This window comes from Rattus rattus, chromosome 7 (assembly GCF_011064425.1).
Source record: "Rattus rattus isolate New Zealand chromosome 7, Rrattus_CSIRO_v1, whole genome shotgun sequence".
Lineage (NCBI taxonomy): Eukaryota > Metazoa > Chordata > Mammalia > Rodentia > Muridae > Rattus > Rattus rattus.
This window is the reverse complement of record NC_046160.1, coordinates 34180187-34205529: the sequence shown is the minus strand read 5'-3', so window position 1 is coordinate 34205529 and position 25343 is coordinate 34180187.

Below are 25343 nucleotides of genomic sequence, written 5' to 3'. Positions count from 1 at the left end.
TTTCAGAGTTTCACACTATCTTCCCCAGAGACCTTTCTCTACACTCCTGCTTGACTCTTTACCTCACAACTACCTTGACAGGAAGCCCTCCCTAACAAGACAGTCTTTCTGGACCCCCCAGTGAGCAACCTTTCCATGTTCCCTGACATTCACTAAAGGATCTCAGTGTGGGAAAACATGTGACTTCCTTCTACAACAGTAATTCTCAGCCTTCCTACTGCTGCAAACCTTTAACATATTTCTATGTTGTGGTGACCCCGAATACAAAATTATATTCATTGCTACTCCATAATTGTGATTTCATTACAGTTATGAATAATAGTGTAAATATCTGTGTTTTCTGATGGTCTTAGGCAAACCCTGTGATAGGGTTAGTTGACCCCTAAAGGGGTTGCCACTCACAGGTTCAGAACCACTGGTGTACAAATTAAGACTACATAGAAGAATAGGGTTGAGAGATTTCACCACTGGAATTAGAGGTCTCTAATTGATTCATTGAAAATGAATACAAACTGAATGTTTGTCTTCTGGGTCAATTGACTTACCTCTAAGTCCTCCGAAGATGACCTGTCCTTCTGTAGGAATTACTACGACAGTCGGAACCTGTCCTGGCTACCTAACAGGAATAGCCACATGGACAAAACTGGTGTATTTAGGAATTGTATGTAGTCTTGACATTTGAGGCTAGCATTGAGACAGCAAAAGCTAAAACCTTCATTCATAGGCACAAAAATCAGGTCTGTCAGAAAATTGAGCTAGGAAAGGCATCAATCACCATGTGTAACGTCACATGAAAGCAGACCTGTTCACATATTCATGGTTACCGTGAAGGAATTAGCATGGAAGATCCCACAATACCCTGCCTTAATACCTCTCCTGTAGGAACTAACCACCATCAGATGGCTAATCAACCAGATTTGGAAAAAAATATAAAGTAATTCCAAATTTCAACAACTAGAGATTTGAGTTATAAGGCACAAGAAGCCATGGTAAAATAACTAATAAAAGCACAAACTCCAAATGAAATACAGATGTATCAATTCACACTCACTATTATCTGCAGTCTAGAATGCTCATTATTTCCGTTAGTCCCCAGATTCCTTACCAAGGCATTGCTGCCAGCAGCCTTTAGAGAGACAAGTTGGAGCAGCCTCACTGGTATTTTCTCCCCATTAATGAGATCGCAATGGACATGAGAATCCAAGGATGCATGGAGGGTAAATGGATGGAAGCCCCTGGTGGATCCGCAGAGTCAGGCAGCCCCATATCCCAGTGGAAGACACGAAGGGGGACGCATTGGCAGAAGAAAAGAAAATAAGAAAATATCACCGAAAGCTCTCTTTGACTCTGCACACACACACAGAGAAAAAAGAATACATGACAAGTACAAATGCCCTTTCACATTCTTTTGCTAAATAAATAAATAAATAAATAAATAAATAAATAAATAAATAAATAAATAAATATGTAGGCTTGAAGAGGAACCTCGGTGTAGAGCATGTGAGTGGTGTGCACATGGCCCTGGGGTCAATCTCCAGATCCTCAGAAGGTAGAAGAAAATTATAAACATATCCTAGAAAAGAGGACTAAAGTTAAGATAATATATATCACATAATATAATAGATGAGAGAGTATAATGGAGGTGTTGCATTTCTGTCAGGTGAGAAATTAAAAAATGTAGTAAATTATTTTATTTTACTGACACTCCCATTATTGGCTGCCCGGATACTATCCTAGTTAGGTTTCTCCCATTTTAATCCTAAAATCATGGCTTGGCTGGAAGTGGCTTGGGGGAGGAAAGATTGTATTCATCTACACCTCTTTGCCACAGACAGCATAGAAGTAAGTCAAAGTGGAAACCTGGGGCAGAACCTGAAGCAAAGGACCCAGAAGAATGATACTCTCCACAGGCTCTACCTCGCTTGCTTTCCTTATTTTCTTTTCCAACCCCTGAGCACTTTCCCAGGGTGACATTGCCAACAGTAATATCTGGACACTGTCACATCCATCACAGAGACAATGGCCACAGGCCAATCTGATAGTGGCAGTTCTTCAGTTGAGTGTCCTTCTCTCTAAGGTAACTCTAATTTCTCTCAAGTTGACAAAATTTAACCAGTACAGGCATTCTCTTTCTATAGTTCTGGGCAGAGAAATAAAGACAGGAGAGGAGTGCTGGGTGTCACTTTCTGTCATGGAAGGAACAAGTGTCATCACTAGTCTCAAAACATCTCGGGGATGTAGAGGAAAACACACCAGGCTGCTCTCAAAAGCGACCTCTGATACATAGAACTTGGCTCTACTATTTTCCTCCCTCTATTTAATCACTCTGATGCTGAACCTATTTTCTTGAAATGATTGTGAAGTATCTTGTAAGCTGTCCTGAAATAGTTCTTCAGAGGTTTGGGACAGGAGTCATCATTTCTAATTTCTTTGTGACAGCAGAGCAGTGAGGAGCAAAGTGGAGACGCCTTGTGCCTTGTGTACGATCGGAATCCCATCACTAAGCTCCATGTCTCCGTTTCTACTTCTTCCTGGTCCTGATGCTGTTCTGATGATCCAGGCCTATGTACATTGCACTGCTCAGTCATAGAAGAACCTTATGTGGGGGAGACTCAAACTATGTTCTGAAGGCAAGAGGACATATGGACATGGATTCTAATCATAACACGAGACACAAACCCTGCTCCTCTGTTTATGTCTATACTTCCGTCTGTGGTCAAACTGGAAGAACATATTGTCATAGCAAAGCAAAGTAAAAGGGAAACTTGGACAATCACCACGCTCATAAACTTCAATTCCTTCATCTGTATGAAAACTTACCTACTTTATGCCAAGACTGCAAGTGTGATTTGGGACTTTCTAGCTAAGATATTTAGATGTGTGATTGAGAAAATGCAAAGATTTGTATGTAAACTTAGTGACTAAGATCAAAGTGTAAAACACGGAGTATTGTGGCGGGAATCATAACACTGACAATCCAGGAATAAATGGCTTGAATATAAAGAACAGTTCAGTAGACTCGAATTTATTAATACTAAACAGCATTACAAAACCCCTCAGACTTACAATTTTATTGTCTGTGACTCCATTGATTTCATATTCTCGGGGAAAACAACTACTTAAGGAGAGAAAATAGATCAAAATGACACAGGTAATATCTGACAGAACAGTTCTGAATCTTGGCTTCTGTGCTGAAAAGCATGTGTTTGGCAAAACCTGAATAAATTTCCTGTACAGGAGCAGTGAGGTGGCTCAGCAGGCCCGCCCATGCCAGTCTGATGCCCTGAGTCAAACTTTTAAATCCTATAAAGTAGCAGGGGAGAACAAGATCTTGAAAACACACAAACACACACACTCACACACATACACGCACACACTCACACACACATGCACACACTCACACACATACATGCATACACTCACACATACATGCATACACTCACACACACAGACACACACACACAAATGCGCACACCCATACACACAGTCACACATGTGAGCACATCAAGTAATAAAGATATTTTTTCTATAAAAGTGAACTTTACTTTTGTAACTATACTTGCAGATGACATACTAAAGCTTCAAAAATATACAAATGTGACTTCACCAAAGTTGAATATTAATGTGCCACAACATAAAAGGCAGATAGTAAAGATGCATGTAGACTTTTTTAAAAATTCAAATGATTTATCAGGGAAGCATCTGAACATCAAGATATGCATAAAGCTTAAGATTCGATAACAATAAGATAAACAACCCAGCCGCCAAGCCAAGACTGTCCAGCTAGACATTCCTCAAAGGTCACACAAACGGATAAGCACATGGAAAGAAAATTGCTGTCCTTAGGCCTTGTGAAAAGGAAAGCAAAATCACAATGAAATACCTATTAAGAGACCACATTCCCCAAAACATAAAATCATGTTAAAAGGGGGAAGAAAAATTTGGTCCCTCAAAAATCATTGATTAGGATGTAAATTGGTGCAAATGCTGCTTTGGAAATACTGCTGCACTTTCATGAAATATCGGACACGAGTATTACATGTTCACCATCTCCAGTCCTGCTGAATAATTCAGAATAAGGGAAAATATGTGCACAAAGTACCCTAATACATGAACATAAACATAAGCATTGTCCATATAAGCCAAGAATAGTGACAACTCAAATCTCTATCAACTGATAATAAGTAATAACAACTAATAATAAACTAATAATAGATAGATACATGCAAACATATATACAGCATGTCCAACAATTAGACATTCCCAACAGTTAGTGAAAATGATATCTAGACACAGCTTTCAAGACAAATGAACCATGAAAACAGGCTTTACCATAGTTAAAGTAGGCAGAATCAAAAAACTCCCATATATTCCATTTATGTGACATACACACAGCAATTATACAGAGGGAGAAAGTAAATTAATGATTGTCAAAATCAAGGGAGGTGGGAGGTCATGGGAGATGTGACTCCTAAGAAGACGTAACTTTTCTTTTTATCAGGAAAAATGCCCTAAAATTGGTTATAGCAATGGCTGTTCTGATGTGTCAAGGGACTCAATATATTGAATTGCATACTTTAAATTGTGAATTGTATGGTAGATGAATTGTGTAATATTAAACCTGTTGGAGTAATTATATCTCAATAAATGTAATTCAAAGGAGGAAGTACATTTGAAAATGTCATGCAGTCCAAAATAAAGGAGGGAAAGTACATAAGCAAAAATGGAAATATGTTCACACATACTTAGAAAATGACCAATGGGGACTGCAGTGTGGCTCAGCGGTAGAGTACTTTTCTGTCACTAATGAGGCCCTGGACTATATACTTGTCACAGCAACCAAAAGAAAATAAATTAAAAGAAAAATAACCACTGAGACCTGGACTCAGTAGAATGTACCTGTGATTCATAGGGAGGCTGTGGCAGGGGAATGGTGACTTCAAAGCCAGGTTGCTCTATAATGAAACTCTGTCTCTAAAATAATAAAAATCACCAATAAACGTATAAATGTACATTCAATATATCAATTACAAAGCTAATCTGAACAAAAAAGAGATGTTACAATGTGAGCCCCATGGCTCACAATGGAAGACTAACAATATAGAATGCTGGTGAAGCTATAATTAAATGTTCTTCTTACCCTTGGGGCTTATCCATGTTCAACTAAAACATATCTTTAAAAAGAATGTTCTAAAATGAGGGATATGTGTAACATGTTATTCTAAATTCAAGGCAAAACAGTTTAAGTTTTTTATTCAAACGCTCACAAAGTTTCACAGCAGAGCAGATTGGGAGTGAGAGACACTGATGAGTCAGCTTTCAGCCCTCACCTCAGACTCACAATCTGAGGGATCCAAGACGATGGCCTAGGCAGCTGAGGATGCCTACACGTGGCAGTGGTCCTACTGGCCGTGATACATTAGTTCATTACGAACCATCTGATACAAATTTATAGACAAAGAAAAAATTTTTTGACTTGGCCTCATTATGTATCCTAAATAAGCCCCACAAAAACATAAATGTAAAAAAAAAAATGAGTGTTAAACATGCTTGTTAAAGCACATTGGTTTACTAACAATTCATAATGTCAGGGGCCTAAGTATTCTTGAATGTGGGAACCTACTGAGAAAATCCTGTTATATCCAGGAAATAGAATAGCACATGATAGATTCTAATACCTTGAACATATTCATATATACAGCATTATAATGCACAAAACATCTGAAATGAAATTATTGAATGAAGACATATGTTCTGAAATGATTTAGCACATTTTCACATTTATGTGAAAATGTTTTACCAAGGTGGAATCATGTAGAAATAAAAATGTAAACAAACCAATAATCAGTAACACTATTGAAACAGTTATAGAATCCTTATCAAAATCACAGGGATAGAAGAATGACTACTGAGTTCGAGCAAGCATTCTAAGAGATCTAAGTGATTCTTCAGCATTATATAATAGGAAGTCATGGATCAATTGACTCACACCCACAAGACCCTAACAACTTAAGAAAGGGGAAGGGGAGGATAAAAGAAAAATGAAGGTGATCTTAGAGCATAAGCCATTGGTGTTCTGTTCAAGAAAGTTTTCCTTGTGCCCATTCATTTGAGGCTCTTCCCCACTTTCCTTCTGTTAGTTTCAGTGTATCTGGTTTTATGTGGAGGTCCTTGATCCACTTGAACTTGAGTTTTGTACAAGGAGATAAGAATGGATTGACTTGCATTCTTCTACATGTTGACCACCAGTTGAACCAGCACCATTTGCTGAAAATACTATCTTTTTTCCACTGGATGGTTTTAGCTCCTTTGTCAAAGATCAAATGACCATATGTGCGTGGGTTCATTTCTGGGTCTTCAATTCTATTCCATTGATCTACCTGCCTGTCTCTGAACCAATACAGTTTTAAATCACAATTGCTCTGTAATACAGGTTGAGGTCAGGGATGGTGATTCCCCCAGAAGTTCTTTTATTGTTGAGGATAGTTTTTACTACCCTTGGGGTGTTGTTGTTGTTGCTGTTGTTGTTCTTGCTATTCCAAGTGAATTTGCAAATTGCTCTTTCTAACCCTATGAAAAATTGACTTGGAATTTTGATGGGGATTGTGTTGAACCTGTAGAATGCTTTGAGCAAGATGGCCATTTTTACTATATTACTCCTGCCAATCAATGGGCATGGGAGATTTTCCATCTTCTGAGATCTTCTTTGAGATATTTCTTCAGAGACATGAAGTTCTAGTCATACAGATCTTTCACTTGCTTGGTTAAAGTCACACCAATGTATTTTACATTTTCTGTGACTATTGTGAAGGGTGTCATTTCTTAATGGGACCTCACAAAATTTCAAAGCTTCTGTAAGGCAAAGGATACTGTCAATAGGAAAAAACAGCAACCAACAAAATGGAAAAAGATGTTTAATCAATCCTACATACAATAGAGGGCTAATATCCAATATATACAAAGAACTCAAGAAGTTAGACTCCACAGAAAAAAATAATCCTATTAAAAATGGGGTACAGAACTAAACAAAGAATTGTCAACTGAGGAATATCAAATGGCTGTGAAGCACCTAAAGAAATGTTCAACATCCTTAGTCAACAGGGAAATGCAAATCAAAACAAAACAACACTGAGATTCCACCTCACACCAGTCAGAATGGCTAAGATCAAAATCTCAGGTAACAGCAGATGCTGGCAAGGATGTGGAGAAAGAGGAACACTCCTCCATTGTTGGTGGGATTGCAAGCTGGTACAACCACTCTGGAAAGCAGTCTGACAGTTTCTCAGAAAATTGGACATTGGATTAATGGAGGACCACCTTTACCACTCTTAGACATATACCCAAACGATGCTCCCACATATAACAACAACACATACCCCACTATGTTCATAGCAGCCTTATTTATAATAGCCAGGGGCTAGAAAGAAACCAGATGTCCTTCAACAGAGGAATGGATACAGAGAATGTGGTACAGTTACACAACGGAGTAATGCTCAGTTATTAAAAACAATGACTTCATGAAATTCTTAGGCAAATGGATGGAACTAGAAAGTATCATTTCGAATAAGATAACCCAATCACAAAAGAACACAGATGGTATGCACTCACTGATATGTAGGTATGAGCCCAAATCTCAAAATATCCAAGATACAACTCACAGACCACATGAAGTTCAAGAAGAAGGAAAACCAAAGTGTGGATGCTTTAGTCCTTCTTAAAAAGGGGTACAAAATACTCACAGGAGGAAATATGAAGGCCAAGTGTGGAGCGGATAATGAAATAAAGGGCATCTAGTGACTGGCCCACCTGGGAATTCTTCCCATATTACAGTCACCAAACCAGACACTATTGCAGATGCCAAGTAATGCTTGCTGACAAGAGCCTAGTATATATTTGTCTCCTGACGGTGTCTCACAAATACAGAGGCGGATCCTCACAGCCAACCACTGGACTAAGCATGGGGTCCCCAGTGAAAGAGTTAAAGGACTGAAGGAACTGAAGAGGTTTGCAACTCTATAGTAAGAAGAACAATATCAACCAACCAGACTCCCTCAGTGCTCCCAGGGACTAAACCACCCGCCAAAGAGTGACATGGAGCAACCCATGGTTCCAGCCACATCTGTAGCAGAGGATGACCTCTTTGGGCATCAGTGGGAGGAGAGGCCATTGGTTCCATGAAGGACTGATGCCTCAGTGTAGCAGAATGCCAGGTTGGGGAAGCGTGAGGGAGTGGATGGGTCATCAAAGCAGGGGGAGGGAGATGGGATAAGGAGTTTCCCCTAGTGGAAACTAGAAAAGAGGATAACATTTGGAATGTAAATAAATAAATTATCCAATAAAAGAAGAAAAATTTTAAAAAAGGAGGAAGCTGGGGAGGAGAGGAGGAAGACAGAGAGGGACAGGAGGAAGAGAAACAGTGTAGCAGAAATTCAGATCTTCTTAAATTCTCTCCCAAAATTTTTAAGGGAAATGAATTCTTCTGAAATCCTTCTTTATTTCATAAAGCCACCCTTACCAATATATCAAAAATATAGCTGTATAAAGGAGAAAGGTGGTGTAAGTTAGCCTATTTTGAACAGCAAAGATATTAACATTACATCCAGAATGCATACAAAAATCCAAAAGTATACTAAAAGTATTTTTACCATAATCAAATAATATTTATCAAAATGATGAAAGGGAGAATTAAAATATGCAAATCAACAGTATGTAAAGCATTTCAGTAGAATTCAAACAAAATCACATTATCATCTTAACAAAGGTGCTTGATGAAATTCAACATCTCTTAATGATAAAAAGTGACAGAATAATAGTTATATAAGGAATGTACCTTATCATATAAAGGTCACATATTTCAAGTCAACAACTATCACCATATTATATGAGGAAAACTGAAAACTTTCTTAATTGTCTAAGCAAGAGACAGAGACACAATTTCATCAATTTTATTCCATATTGCAGAGCAGAGTGAGTCTTAGCCAGAACCAAAACCAAGCAGGAGAAATTAAGGGCATAGAAGTTATTTTTTAAAAAAGGATCAAATTGCCATTGTTTATTAAATGTCATGTGGTCTTACATGTAGACCGTACCAAAACTGTGATGTAACCAATCAAGGAGCACAGAAAAGTTGCAGGATGATACGCAGTAGTAGTGTTCCTGTATGCACAGACACATTATGTAAGGTAGAAACTGAACAATCTCATTTACAACAGCAGCAAAAGTCCCAATAATAAATTTAGTCAAAGTTGAAAGATCTTTATTATAGTGAACGAAACCAGGGAATATGCTAAAGAAAGGAAAGTCATAACATGTTTATGGATGGCAAGAATAATTTTTAAAGATTGTATTGCTAACAGTTACTACAAACCTAATTGAATTGCTTAAAAAGGTCACCACATAAAACCATATAGAAAACTTAAGATTAGTTTGCAACTACATACACACACATACAGACAGAGAGAGAGAGAGAGAGAGAGAGAGAGAGAGAGAGAGAGAGAGAGAGAGAGAAACCCAAACTTAGTAGGCACAGCAGTATTCACTAAAATTTATAAAGCAGGAAATATTGTACTATCTACTTCCAAATATACAATAAGGCTATAATAAGGCTATAATAATCTAAATAACAAGATATTGAGCAAGAGATGCCAGAGAGATTGAGGACAGATGAGAATATAAAATGAGACCCAACAGAGGTCTTAGCACTAAGCCTGTGCATCTACAGAAGTTGACTTTTATCAAACATTCTAAGAATATGCATCTAGAAAAGAAAATCTTGGTCTGGTTATATGGTTCTGCTGCTAAAAGTGCCTGTCTTATGGGCCCAATGACCTGAATTTGATCCCCAGATGAGTGGCAAAAAGAAAACCAACCAACTACTGTAAGTTGTCCTATGACCTCCACATCATGACTTGATGCTCAACCCAACCCCTACAAATTGTTGTCATCTTCCTTCACACAATTAAATCAAAAAAGATATAAATGATCCTTTAAAGGAAAGGACAGTTTCTTCAAAATGCTGCTGAGAACTTGGCTATACATACAGAAAAATAAAACTAGACCCCTTTACTCTCATGCTACAAAAACAACCCAGAAAAGATTGAAGGATTTCGTATTAGACCCACAGCAATGAAATAAAAAGAAGGTGTCAGGACATTGGCAAGTTGATGGATGATTTGGATAAGTCGCCTAAAACAAATGGAGAGAGAGACTGACAGAGAGACAGAGACAGAGAGATTACATTATCAAACACTAAGTACAGCAGAAGAAAATTTCAACCAGCTGAACTCTACCTACGAAAAGGGATCTGTGTGCAGAATATAAAATTATTTGACACACTAAATAGCGCAAGGTGCATGTGTGCACACATATTCATACACACATAAACAAAAATATTTAAATATCTAATATAGAGAAGTGAGGTAAGGCCAGATTTACGGGTGCACACTTTTAATTCCAGCACCTAGAGCTAAAGCTGGTGAATATGCAATTTTGAGACTAACATAGAATACACAGTGAATTCCAAGGTTATATAAAAAAGACCTGTCTTGTTAAAATAAAAATTTTAAAGAGTGAAGAGTCTGAATATACATTTCTCAAGAGATTGTACATGAATGGTTTTCAGGGATATGAATAAAGTGTTCTCAGTGCTACTAGTCATCAGGGAAATGCAAATCAAAACCACAAAGGGGTTTTCTTATTCTCCAGGAAGAAAGCCTATTATCAATAAGACAAAAGACAACCAGAGAATGGAAAGAAACAGACACCATTTGATCACGTTGGTGAGAAAGTAAATTAATGCAGCCATTCTGCAAACAGCAGAGTTTTCTCAAAACTTAAGTGGAACCCCAAGTGACCCAGGAGCTTTGCTCCCTTATAAATTCAAAGGATTGTAGTCAGTCTGGGAAATGTCTGTATTTCCATGCTTGTCTCAGAAGCATTGAAAAAAGTCACGAAATTGAAACAACCCAACTCATTCCAAGGTGTATGAAGAGTGTTTGATGTGTAGACACAGTGGAATAGCATCCAGCCATAAATGACAACGTAAAACTGACCTATGCAACAACACACACGGAACTGGATATGATTGTGTTGAGGGAAGTAAGTGAGGAACAGAAATGCAAGTGCCACATGATTTCACCGGTGTGTCATCTAAAAATGCTGGTGTGGGCCTGAGTGAGAACACAGCAGACAAAACCAGTTGCCACCAAGCCTGCTGAGCTGAGTTCAAGCCTCAGAAACCATAGTAGAAGGAATAAGAAAAACAACACCCTAGAAGTTGTCTTTGGATTCTGTGTAGTTAAATTCTTTAAATTAAAAATTATGTATGGAAGTAACACTCATTACAGGAGTGAATACACAGAAGGATGTCATTGAAACAGCTGTGTGTGATACACTGGATGATATATATATATATATATATATATGTATAAATATATGACAGTTATTACAAATATACATATACACATTTAAGAGTCATTTGAAGTCTTTTGTTATCATAGCTATATGTGAGTTATATAGAAATAATAATGTAAATTCATCTTTGACCTGTATATCTGGAGGTAAATTTGGAAAATCATGTCTAGGCTTGAAAAATAATTCTACTCTCACATGCCCATTGAGAAGAGTAAATGACCAAAAGCAACACGCTCAAGGTTGTTCTTCTCTCTGGGGAGATCAGCTCTGGACAAATATTTTCTAAAAATCAGAGACAAAAATAGAACAAGAAGAAACTGCCTTAAAAATAACAGTAGTGGTTTATCAGGTGTCATTCCTACTGCCTTCATAATGTACTGGAGTGCGTACCTCTCCCAAACCCCTCCTGAGGAAGGTAATGGAATTAGGTTTCGCCAACAAAGACACAGCTGCAAAATACTAAGTGTATGTCCAAGTTTACTTCCTTACTTGTTAGTCAGGCTGTATTTTTTGGAGCCCACGTTTGTTTTCTAATTCAGGGGTCTTTATTCTACAATTTGACAGTCTAGTACTAAGAAAAATAAGAAACCTAGTGAATTAACTTTCCATTACTACTATAAAAAAAAACATAACAGCACAGGGTGTTATCTTACTGCCTGGGGGTCAGATGTGAGTGTCATTGGGCTGAAAGAATTTGCTCAGAACTACATACCCCTCCTCGAGGCTAAGGTAACTCTCTTTGCCTTTTCCAGCACCGATTGATGGGTGCCATTCCTTTGCTCAATGGCTCCTAGGCTCCAAACTATTACATCACCATCATCATGTCACCTTTTCCAAATCTCATTCTCCGGGTTCTTGTGGTTAGGTATAACCTTCCTGCACAATCCAGAAGAATATCACTTCTTAAGACCCTTAGTCACCATGGGAGATGGTGTGCTCGGTAGCCTTTCGAGCATAACCTACCTGTATGCCATTAAAGCTTACTACTTCATAGCCCAACTTTAAAAATATCAGTTGAGTGACAGAATGCTTGTGACGAGAGTGGAGTGCGGCTAAAGGTTAAGTGGAGGTTAACTTAGCAACATTTTAAGGTAGGAAGGAGAGAGAAAAGGAGGAGAATAGTAGAGTAACCAAAACGGAGGCTGTTTTTAAAGGCTTTATAGAAATCCATAAGTCAGTAGTCTGATATCAAAATCAAACACAATTAGCCAACATCGATGCTAAATAGAAACAGTGGTAAGAGAGTTATTGGTCAAGGCAGCATTGGAGGTTGCCAAAAAACACAGATTATTACCATTGCTGTTGCATACCCAGAATAGCTATATGGGCAAATATAACCACGTTTCATTGTATACATGTAAACAATTCTCAAAAAGTAATGATTTGAAAATCCAAAGAGGAAAATCTGGGTGTCATAGCATATGATTATAATTCAAGAGCTAAGGAGCAGAGATAGGCAGCTCCTGGAGCTTACTGCCAGCCTAGCTTCCAGGCTCGTGGAAAACTCTGCCCCTAAATGTTTTCCAAGATTGTCGTATGAATTCCACAAGCACATTCACACACACACACACACACACACACACACACACACACACACACACACACACACACACACATATATATATGATTCTTAATCATAACTGCAAATCTATTTTGCCCCATACAGTAAGATGATCTCATTTGGGAAGGTTAGGACATAGCCATTTCCAAAACTATTATTCATTTTCCCCAAGAACTACATGTGTATTTTTATAATTATTATTGTATTTTTTACTTTATATCTACATCATTGCCCTTATTTTCTTTTCCCCATCCAACCACTCTCATGTATTTCCATTCTCTTTCAAATCCATCACCTCTTTGTCTTTAATTGTTAACAAATCACACACACACACACACACACACACACAGACACACACACAGACACACACACACACACACACACACACACACACACACGTGAATGAAGTCTCATGGACATGGCTGCTAAAAACCCTGAAAAACAGCGAAATCGATAGACATACTAGCACATCAGAGGAAGTCTCAAGAGGCCTTAAACATAAGTCTAAAAAAAACTATTCGCAACTATGAAACTCTGAGAGTTGGAAAATTTATCTTCCCCAGAGAAAATACCCCATATTGGTTATCTAATAGTTGTCTGTCCTTAAATCATATCCATATAGATTACATTATACATTGAGCAAGATACATATATATATATGAATATTTTTAATTATTTCTATAGACCAAATTAAGATTAGATGACATATACATGCATATGTGTGTGTGTGTGTGTGTGTGTGTGTGTGTGTGTGTGTGGAGAGAGAGAGAGAGAGAGAGAGAGAGAGAGAGAGAGAGAGAGAGAGAGAACAAAACAAAACCACACCCAGAAAGCAGCTCAGGTGGTAATCCTATAAGAAGCAGGGTAAATTTGTCTCTATGATGGTAAAATGGGATATAGAAATGAACAAGTAGATTTATGATATGCTCTGCATTGAAGTGCAGACAAAACACAGAGGCTGAAAGCCATTTTTAGGTCTCTGCTCTCTGCAAGCATTCCACACAATTCACCGGGCATCTGCTAAAGTGCTAGGAGGGCTGCCTGCTGCCACTGTGAGCATCTAGCAAGTGCTGGCTAGTTCACTTACTGGAGGGTAGACCATGTGACTAGACCAAGGAGTAGATCTCACCCTGATGTTTTCGAGATCCAGAGCAAGATTGCAAATGCAGGAATACAATCCTGAAAGTTACAAATCAAGATGATGACCTTGAAATGTTTCATGCTCCTACTTCGACAAAAAGAACTACTCAATGGAGCGACGGGTCAGAATTGCAAAAAAGAAAGGAAGAAAGGAAGACCTGGTGATACTTAGATGTTTGCTCAGAGCTACCAAACCTGTTGCTACCAAATTGTGTTGTTTTGAGTTAGTCTCGAGTCTCTGAAGATCTGCAGCCACAGAAAACTGAGCCCTACACAGTTCTACATCCTTCAGATGTATTGTCCCCACAAGTGAGACTGCTGTACCTCTGGCTGGACTGGGGTCTCTTCTTGACAAGACGTGCTAGGTTTTACTCATGTTCCAGTCTCTAACACCCAGGAAGAGTTCAATCCATATGTGTAGGGCAACGCCTGTGGTACATGCAGCCCTTTCACCTGCCTCGTTCCTGCCTCGAGTTTCAACCTTACTATAAGCATAATCAAGTTTTAATTTTTGTGGCCCCACAGCTCATTTTCTTTACATGCCCTATCAACTTCATTACACTTTATTGGCCTATTTTACATTGCGCTAAGCCCTTTTGAAATTCAAGAACAGAAACAAAGTCTGACTTTGAAATCCCAGCAAGTGGGACACGTTGGAAAATGTCTCCAGCAGAACTTGGTGAAGTTGAGTCACTTAAGCTAATTTGCAGCAAATCACTTCTAAATCTATTGCAGTGGTCAGATCTGCATGGGCAATTTCAGAAAAGATGAGCTCCACTTATCCTTATCCATCTGCAAATCCACTTAGTCTTCTAGGTGGAATGATAATAAATCCCATTATGTTTTATTGAAAACATCTCAATGATTATAGATCTGTTTATGAGGACATTGACTTCGTTTTTTCAAATGCAGAATTGTCGGTATAGCTGAACATGCCCTTGTGCTAACTCTGAAGCATGAATGTGACTTTACTAAACATGAGCTAATTACAGGTTCCCTAGCATGAGGTGGCTTATGATCTTAGCAGTCACCTTGGTACTGAGTTGAGTGGATCACAATATATCTCTGTAACAAAAGACCTCCTCATTTCAGATCATAAAGCGTTCAGTGTTTGTTAACAATTATGTCAAGTGCAACCAGATAAACCCTGGCTGGGGACAACCACTGAAAATTCCCTTTGTTTGTCTGTAACTAAGAATTTTTTGATAGGCATAATACAGGGTTAATTTTCTTCACACTGCATGAGTTATGTATTCTTACTTATTTTTAAATGTGGATACCCAGGAGATTTGTCCAAGGTAGGGTATACAGAGCACAGAAGTATCAGAACCCGTAGCTTTGGGGTGGAGTTTTCTTCCACTGGGTTATTTCATCTCTGGGCCAGAGTCTAGAACAGACTCCAACAGAAACCCTGATTCTCTGAGCATATGGCTACGCACCAGAACCTTGAACTCTGACTGTAGGGATTGAACATTGATAAGATGCTTCCTTCATACAACCTCCCACCTTCTGGAGGGTGAGTGATCTAACAGGAGAGAGAGAGGACCTGTCATAAGTAAGTGATATGAGATCTGGCATTAGAGCCAGGTGTTTCTCCACTGCATGGTGCTTACCTCTGCAGGTCCCACAGATGGCAAGGCCCACAGTGATACACAGGCATCTATCACCTGCAACCAAGTTCTGTTCAGAGTCACAATCCCTGAAAGGCTACCCATGTTCCAAAAGATAGTCCTATACCCACGCACACACAGGCAGCACTAAGTGGACTCAGGGGATTTGAGAAGGAAAACTGGGGGAGGATATAGAGGGTATTGTATGGAGGTAACCAAGGATAGATATATATATGTATATATATATATATATATATATATATATATATATATAATGTCCACATATAAAATTCTCAAAAAATCAATCAATAAATAAAAAGCTGTGCTTATTTTCAGCTAAGATAAATTTGGGAAGATTTCATGGAGAAAACAAAGTCCCTGTGCAATTTTTAAAAGAAAAGAAAGAAAATAGAAGGCAAAACACCAGGGCAAAGGATACATGTGATGAAGTTATATAAAATTGTTGCTAATGTATCATGCGGGGCTAGACGTGTGGGTGAGTTGGCCTTAGCACAGTGTCCTGGGAGGAATGCAGGGAATTGAAATTCATGAAATAGACAGCAGCCAGTGCCAACTCTAAATATAAAACCACTGAAAAATCATACTGCGCCTTCATGTTCTGCCCTGCGCCTTCTTCTACCCCGCCAGCCTCGGGTGCCAGGATAACACAGCATATTTTCTCTTGTGGGGCAAGAAACAGTGGGGTGTGGCAATCTCTGAGTTGTTCAAACTTGTTGTTCAAAGTAGTTCAGATGTTGTTCACATCTGAAAGCATCACCATGAGTTGATCACTAGTGGTAGCACGTCAATCATTACTGAGATTACTGACAACTTCTTGAGGTTTCTCAGGTTACAGAGAAAAGTGCTTCTCTATACTTCATCTAATGCTTTGACAAAAGGGCATGGAGACATAGAACATGGGTTTACATGTAGTACAATTATAGTGATTACAACATTATTCCAGAACCTTGAGCCGAAGAACCAGCATTGTGTCTCTACTCTGGCCTTAATTTGCCTTGAAACTGTGAACTGTGTCCCTCTTCTCTTTGAGCTTTCTCATCCAATGAGGTCCCTTTCAGTTCTGACAATATAATTTTCATGCTCACACATCAATTTTCCTTTATGTGTGACAGAACCCTTGTTTGTAATATTAAAATCATAGAGTACCACATGGTCAGTCTTCTGTAGGAAATAAATAAAACCATATCTTTTTTAAGTGTTTGGACACATTTCTGATATATAAGCATCAATGTATGTCCGATCTACAATTTGTAAGTCCCCCTACAGGGCATAATCTAAAGTCTCATTATTTTTCAAATGTAAATTTAAATCAATTTAAAGATATGTTAGGAAGAATAATTCCATTAGAGTAAATTGGTTTCATATAGAATTCCAATTACAACCATGTGAGAAACCATTAATGAACTTGTATAGACTTGGAGATTATTCATTGTCACTTGGATGCCATCAGAATGACTTCTTCCACTCATACCCAGACAATACCACCCAGATGAAAGGGCAATTCACAGACCTTAAGCATACCACGTGTTTTCATAGGTGCACCTTTTAGGGGTGGCTTCTTTTGTACTTTCATTTTGGATCTCTTCTGCTTGGGAGATGCTGACCTGGAGGCAACACAGAAAAAGAATTCCCTGAAGTTACACCAGGGGAAATTATGAATAAGAATATCATTGATGGAGAAATCTGAAGAGGGGTGGCCAGCATAGTCACTTTAAGCTAAATGGATAGATCTTGTGTCAAACAGTATGGACACTCAAAGGTTAAATTCAAAGGCTGAACTACTTTGAAGAACGATAGGAAAACCTTAGAAGAGAAGATCTGGAATGAGTGATGATTCAGAATCTAAAAGCATAGAGCATGGCCATTGATGGGCAGTTTTAGATGTATTCTCTATTATGTAGCTCAGAAATAGTTGGAAATAAACAGTCTATAGGGGGTATACAGGAAGGGATATACTTGTAACTCTCAAAGCCCAGCATGTAGGAGGGCTTTTGTGCATACCCTTTGATATCCAATACAGAGCTGTCCCAAGTGCCTTCTTTAACCCATCATTTCTTCATTGCTTCTAGTAACACCCACACTAGGACACCTTAACACTTTCTGATTCTTCTCCCTTTTGACTCATCTCTGAGAAGCCAGCCCACTTCTATGCACAGAGTTTACAGTCACTCCATTACCTAAATGCCCTTGCCTATGGCTTGGCATCCCTACACTTCCTGCATGTATCTTTTATCAGTGAGACTTTCTGTACACAATTGAAATAAAAAAAGAAAGAATGGGGGTAAGGGATCACTGGGTAAAATGCTCACTCTGCAAACCTGAATACCTGAGTTCAGATTTCCAAGACATATATAATAGCCAGACACAGAAATACAAACATCTGTAATCCTAATGCATTACTACTGCAGAGACAGGAGAATTGCCAGTTCATAGCCAGTTCACTGGGATTAAGCAACAGTGGACAAGGAAGAACTTGTTTCAAGCAATCTGGAAGGAAAATATGAATACCTGAAGTTGTTCTCTGACATTCACATATACCCCATTGTGTCCTATGTACACACACATGTGAATAAAAATCAAATTGAATTTAAAACACATGAAGTAGAAAAGTGGGCCTTTACTGTGTCCACCATAGTCCACTTGTTCTATCCCATTTGGAATGTTTTGCTTTCCTCCAGAGTCACTTTTATCCTCTAATGTCATAAATCTCTCCCTGATTACATTCCCTTTCTCCATATAAGAAATCTAAAGGCAAGGACCTAGCTTATTTTGGTTTGGGTGTGTTCCAAAACACCTGCAGCAAGGTTTGTGCCACTGTAGGTATTGAATCAATTGTATGAAGAAAGTAGAAAGTATTAATCTTTTTCACTGTACAAAATCATCACCTGAGTTTCTTTAATGCCAAATTACAATTGTGATAACATTTACTGTCTAGTGCTGTGCATAGACTCTTTTGAGGTACTGAAATCCGAGCCTTTCATTCACTCCCAAATTTCCAATTGTAGGTCTTAGACTTTTGTCTCTCTTTCTCTAATAATAAGTCCCCGCATATACTGTTTCTGAGGCCTCTTCAGTTAGAACAGCATTTGGGCCTGCTGTCCAATACCATTTCTTTTCCCCAAAGGAAAGGAAGGCAAGGATTGCAGAAAGCAGTGCTTGGAAACTCCCCAGCAGTCCTGCACTCGCTGCCTCTCACTTTGAACGGAAGCTGATAAAGATTGACTACCTTTATGTGGTAGCAATTCATCACACTTAGAGTCTCTCATTTGAACATCAATCTTATGAATTCACTGGGAGACTCAATAGTGTAAATATATTATTCATAAACTGGAGTGAATCCCTGCTCACCACCAGAACCATTTTGACAATAAATCATAACACGTAAATGCTGTGGGGTTTTTTTCCAACTTTTTTTTTTTTGGTATTTTTTTTATTTGGAGATTCAACAAAACACATCTATAAGTAGAACAAAGAACAGCATAAATAATTCTCCAAGAGAGAGCAGAAACTCATAAAAAGAAACCTTTATTAAATGCATAACGTTTAGGAACATGGATATGCTCAGACCGTTTTTCTTTACAGAACTGACAAACCATTCTAGAATAGTTCTTACTGTATTTTTGCCTGGACCGTGATCTATAGCTATGAGTATACTGTTCAGATGGGAAGTGTCCACTCTATCTCAAATACTTAGAAAGTGGATCCACTGACCATAGAAATCATTGACAAAGAAAGCAATATTTTAGTGTACATTTGGGGTTTATAGTGTAGGTAAAAATATACTAGTCCTCTGAGTAGCAGAACTAAATTCACCCTTAATTCTAAAGTTTCCTGTCATTTTTAGCAATGTGTTGCTCTCATGTGAACTATGACTTATACTAAGTTCATTCTCATTTCATCCACTATGTTGGAGCTACATAAATTGATACACACAAATGTTTTTCATCTAAAGTGAATGTCTGTTAACATTTATAATATGTATAGGTTAGTGCAGAAAATATAATATGATTAGTAACATGTTTTCAGAAAGGTTTGAAAGAAGCACAATGAAATAAAAACTTCAGATAAATAGAATTAACATCAGAGAAAAGGAAAATATTTATGAATGGCACTAATATGAAATTAACTCATTTCCATGTTTATTTTTTAATCACTTTGGGACTTATAAACCCTCATAAAATCCAGACCGACAAACTTCCTGCTTCATTTCTGTAGCTGTGATAAAATAAATCAGCAGAAAGCAGTGCAGAGGAGAAAGGGGTTTATTTCCCTTTACAATCCCAGGCTACAATCGTTGTGGGAATGTCAAGGTAGGAACTTCAACAGCTAGTTTCAGCTCATACATAGTCAAAAGATGAGAGAAAGGAATGCACACATGATCTCCTGCCTGTTTGTTATGCCCAGGTCCATTTCTGCACTCAGACAGCTCAGGAGCTAATGGTGTAGAGAATGATTCCCCTCATAGTTCTTATTCAATTAACACAATAAAGACAATTACCCATAGTTATCCCAAAAGGCTAACCTCATGTGTATATTGCTTTAATGAGACACCAGTTGATTTTAGGCTGTGACAAGTGGCCAATTAAAATTAAATCGAAACGGTATTTTCTTGATACTAAAGGGGCAACCCTTAGAAACTCACAGCATGTGGTGTTGTTACCATCAAAAAAGCACAAGATCAAGCCAGTCAACCTTCCAGTGTGAAATACTGAAGAGTTCATAATCTCCCACACCTAGCTGAGGAGCAATGGGCAGTTTATGGTTTTGCATAAAGAGAAAGTGAATTTATGAAAGACTGTGACACTTGGTAGGTGCCCATTTTTCAATAGATGTTCCAACACCCATGAAAATATCAACATCCCAAGTTATATTCAGTAGGTTATTAAAAATTAAAGAGGACATGAATCCAGAGGAGGGGGTGGAAGGCAAAGAGTTGGATGTGTGGGGACTCAGGGAGAAGAGTGGTACATATATAATCAAAATTCATTGTATGCGTATATAGAATTCTCAGTGAACCACTAAAAAGTATTAAAATTGCTGATATAAGGCTAACCATCATAATTACCAACATTCATAGTTCAGAATCTCATGGTGAAGTTATTTGTCACATAGATTCCTGCAGAATACGTGGGTGTTTTCACATACAATGTGACAAATGACATTTTCATTGAATCTGTGTGTGCATGTGTATGTATGTGGATGTTCTTGCATCTGTGCATGCTGTCATACATGTATGGAGGCCTGAGAATACCTTGCCAGAATCTTCTCTCTACTTCTATCATGTAACTATCAAGTGCGGGACTCAGATCATCAGGCTCAGTAGTGATGGCCTTTAGCGGCTTAGGCATATCACTGGCCTTGTATTGTGAAATTTTTGTCTCTTCTCCCAGAAAAGAAGAACATCAAAGAAAGTTCAGTGCTAAGCAAAGACACTGGGTATATAGTTTCCAGGCATCAAAAAAGTATTGACATTTGAGTAGTAACTCTATCACTTACTATTCTCAATAAGTAGGGCAAATAATTTCCTCCAAGAAATTATATTCTATTTCTACTGCTATAATATTTGGTTGGTAAATTAAATTCTATATCAATGTATTATTTACAGTCAATATGATAATATCAATGTGAATCAACACTGGACATTGCCATATATCCATCCATATCTCTTATAATATTCTATTGTGATATAAACAGAAAGACTAAGTAGAGAAGGCAAAATTGTATTGAGAGTTCCTGATTGGCATTTAGGTACAATTGCTGTAATAACAATAAACCTGCAATCATTTAACATTCCTGGGCCTGAAATACAACCCCAGAAAATTGGAAAGCAATTCATGCCTGACTGACTTACAAAATGGTTGGAAAGTTCAAACATTTCCATGTTGAAAATCATTTCTAAAAGTGTTCTGCAAGCTATAATGATTTTGGCAGGGCAGTTAATATTCCAGTATCTCCTCACAGACATTTCCTTAGGACATTGCATTTTGCAGACATTTTAGAGACAGAACTGCCCAATCACAACATTGATTGTGTCTCTCCATTCAACACTTATTAACTCTAATCTCTTTGCATAATTAATTGCAAGCAGGACAGGAAAGAGGTAGACCATAAGAAAATGGAACTGTTAAACATTGCGTGCATAACAATTTTGAGGAGAGGGGAGAAAACAGGAAGATGCTAACAACGTGAGACATGGTCAAAATAAATCCTAGAGACAGAATTCAATTTCAGATTTTTCATTGTGGTACCTAAGCTTGGGAAAATATTAGGCCCACCATTCATATCAATTTATTGTATGGGTCATTAAACTGAAGATCAAGAAAGAAAGAAAGAAAGAAAGAAAGAAAGAAAGAAAGAAAGAGAGAGAGAGAGAGAGAGAAGAAAGAAAGAAAGAAAGAGAGAGAGAAAGAAAGGGGGGGAGAAAGAAAGGGAAAAGAAGGAAGGGAGGAAGGAAGGAAGGAAGGAAGGAAGGAAGGAAGGAAGGAAGGAAGGAAGAAAGAAAGAAAGAAAGAAAGAAAGAAAGAAAGAAAGAAAGAAAGAAAGAAAGAAAAGAAAGAAAGAAAGAAGAGACCATTTTGAAATGGTCAGATGGTTCTCCTGCTTGGTACTATTGATAGCCACCATTTGAAAATATGTTTTGTGTGTTTCAGAACAATATTTTAATCTATGCCTTTCCCCCTCACTTTTATTAGTTCTTTAAGGATTCTGTACAATGCATTTTGATCACATGCACCCCTTGACTCTTCCCAAGAAGTTCTAGAAACTTCTTTACATGTACCCAACTTTTTGTCGTTATTTCTTAAAATCCACCATATAATTTGTACTGCCTAAATACTCTTAGATACATGACATTCTACTGGAATGTGGTCAATATAGAAGTGCCTGAACCCATATAGAAAACTGATTTCTCCACCTCCAAGTAGCTATCAGTTACCAAAAGTTCCTAGGCTGTGGGTAGGACTTCATGCCTCCTTCTTCTCTCCTTGGATTTCTTCCATCTTGAGCTCACGCAGGTCTTGTGTGTGTTATCTCAACTGTTGTGAATTCATCTACACAACTGCCCTAGAGAATACTGTTCCCTTGTAGTCATTTACTGTCTGTGGCTCTTACATTTTTTCTGATCCTTTTCCTTAAGAATCATTGAGCCTTTGAAATGAGAGCTATGATACTGAGCCGTGTAGATGGCTGAGCATTTCAGTTTCTTATTCTCTGGTCTTGATTGGTTGTGGGTCTTTGTGCTAAGTACAATCTACTGCACAAAAGTAGTTTCTTTGATGAGGACTAAGAGATGTACTCATCTGTAAACATACTAAGGCACCGTTTGATACTTTGCACATTTAGAAGGGCATTAGTGGTGTGTTTTTTCCATCTAGGAACTGCCAAGCTACAAGTTCTTGGCCCCAATTTTAATGCCACTTAAGGGCTATAACTTGTAGAATAGTTCTTAAATTCCATCAGAAAATGGTTAGCTACTACTACTGCCATGACACCTGCACCACTATTGTACCAGAGACCATAATAGAGTAAGATGTTGTAGCTCACAGTTGAAGTTGTAAGATTGCTGGTTACGTTTCTCCTTTTGTATCATGCCTAATGCTTTCTAGTATTATAAAATCTAGCCAGTAGAACTAAAACTTTCCAGTGAATATCAGCTTGATTTCTCTGTTAGCTATGACCCAAGCACATAGAACCTTTTGGTAATACGGTCATATTAACAAGTTCTAGAGGACAAGCAAGAGCACTATCAATAGCCTGAAATACTTGGAGTCCATGGGACCTCAATGAACAACAACTTCAAAAGAGGTAACCTATTTATGGCATTTGGAGTTTCTTTTGTTAGCCTGGAGTATCCAGCACAGGCATCATTGCTCCATTATAGGGTAATCCTATTTAAACCCTTTATATGTATGTACAAATCTAACGCATACAACATTTTGAAAATATTATACTGAAACCTGATGTAGATGCTTCTAAAAACTATTCTTCTGGAGGCCACCATATTTATTTTCATTTATTGCCCATGGGAGCTAAGAGATGAGGCTGTAGGTGAAGCAACCCATTGCTTTAATAATTATAAATGAAAACTATGTGTGCACAATTTTTTTTAAATCACTGCAGTTGATTCTAAAATTCACTATGGGGAAAATAACCCCAATTTCTGTGCTTATGAGCACATATCTTTATTAATCTTTGGTGATTTCTGATAAGGTAGTCTTGTCTGCCTGGTTAGTCTCTGCACCCAAGCTAAATATTACATTTTTTGAGATCAGGAAATCAGTTATGTTTCAAGCTACTCACATCGATGTTTGCTATATCTTTGTGACAGAATGAAGACGGAGAACCACCTTAAAAATCATGGTCAGACCTCATTGTACCTTCTCCCATAAGTCCTCCATATTCCTTCCCTTTCTCTACCATTCAAATCTGAGGCAACAGTTACTCTAAGACTGGGCCAGGTGCTTATTTATAATTTGCTATTACAAATTCATGATGTGTATTTGCTTCATTAATTCATTGTCAGTTCCTATTTTTCCCTTTAGGGTACAAAGAAACAATAAGTTTATCAAAAATGGAAGCACACTGAGCCATTTAATAAATTTTACATGAAAAATATGGCCTTCAATGAAAGCAGCTGTTCCTATCTTTGACCAACATGTTTTATCCTCTAGACACTTTATGCGTTAATTCAATTTAGCCTGCTTTTGTATATATGAAGATTTATTTAAAATAGGACTCTTCACTGTTAAATGCCAGATAGCACAAAGTCATGCCAGCCTCAAACATCTATGTCCACATTATCTTGCATCTATTTTCTTCTTAAAGATAGATTAGGCACAACCAGTCAACAAAACTCCAGGAGGAAAAGTGTCTTCTTATGTTAGTATATCAAAGTAAGTACCGAAGACTTTTCAATAAAGATTTGTTGGAATAGTATGTACACTGATCCTGCTTTACTTTGCAGTATGAATGTTCTCCAAATGTCTATGGGTCAAAGCTATGGTTCATGAGATGACACTAACAGTTGGTGGACCCATGGAAATCAGGGACTAATGAAGGTCTTTGGGTCATTGAGAACATTTTTGAGGGGAATTCTGGAGCTCTGCCCCCTTCTATCATACTAGCCTCCTATTGGAGAGGTGAGTGTCTTTGCTCTAACATGCATTCTGCCCAATGAATATGATATTGCTAGAGGTCCAAAACACAGTCTTAATCTGTCATGGACTGGATCTTCCAAACACATGAATTAAATTAAACCTATTCTCACTGAAAATCATTTTCTCAGCTATTATATTCTATAGACAAGAAATTAAATGTCAAACCTCCATGTTATGATCGATCAGTATGACTTTCCTCTTAGCCACAAACACTATTCTAAGATCACCTTCTCCATCTGTCTTGCCACCCCTTTCTTATTCACCACTTGATACCATAATTTCATTCAAATAGATTGCTACTTGTTTAGATCAACAATCAATTTTAGGTCCTATTTTATTTTTAATAGTCTGTCCATAACATGTTAGCAATCTTCAACCTTCAACTATGTGCATTTTTGGAAAAAGACAAAGTAGATGAAACATTCAGACAAAGTGAGTCATAGA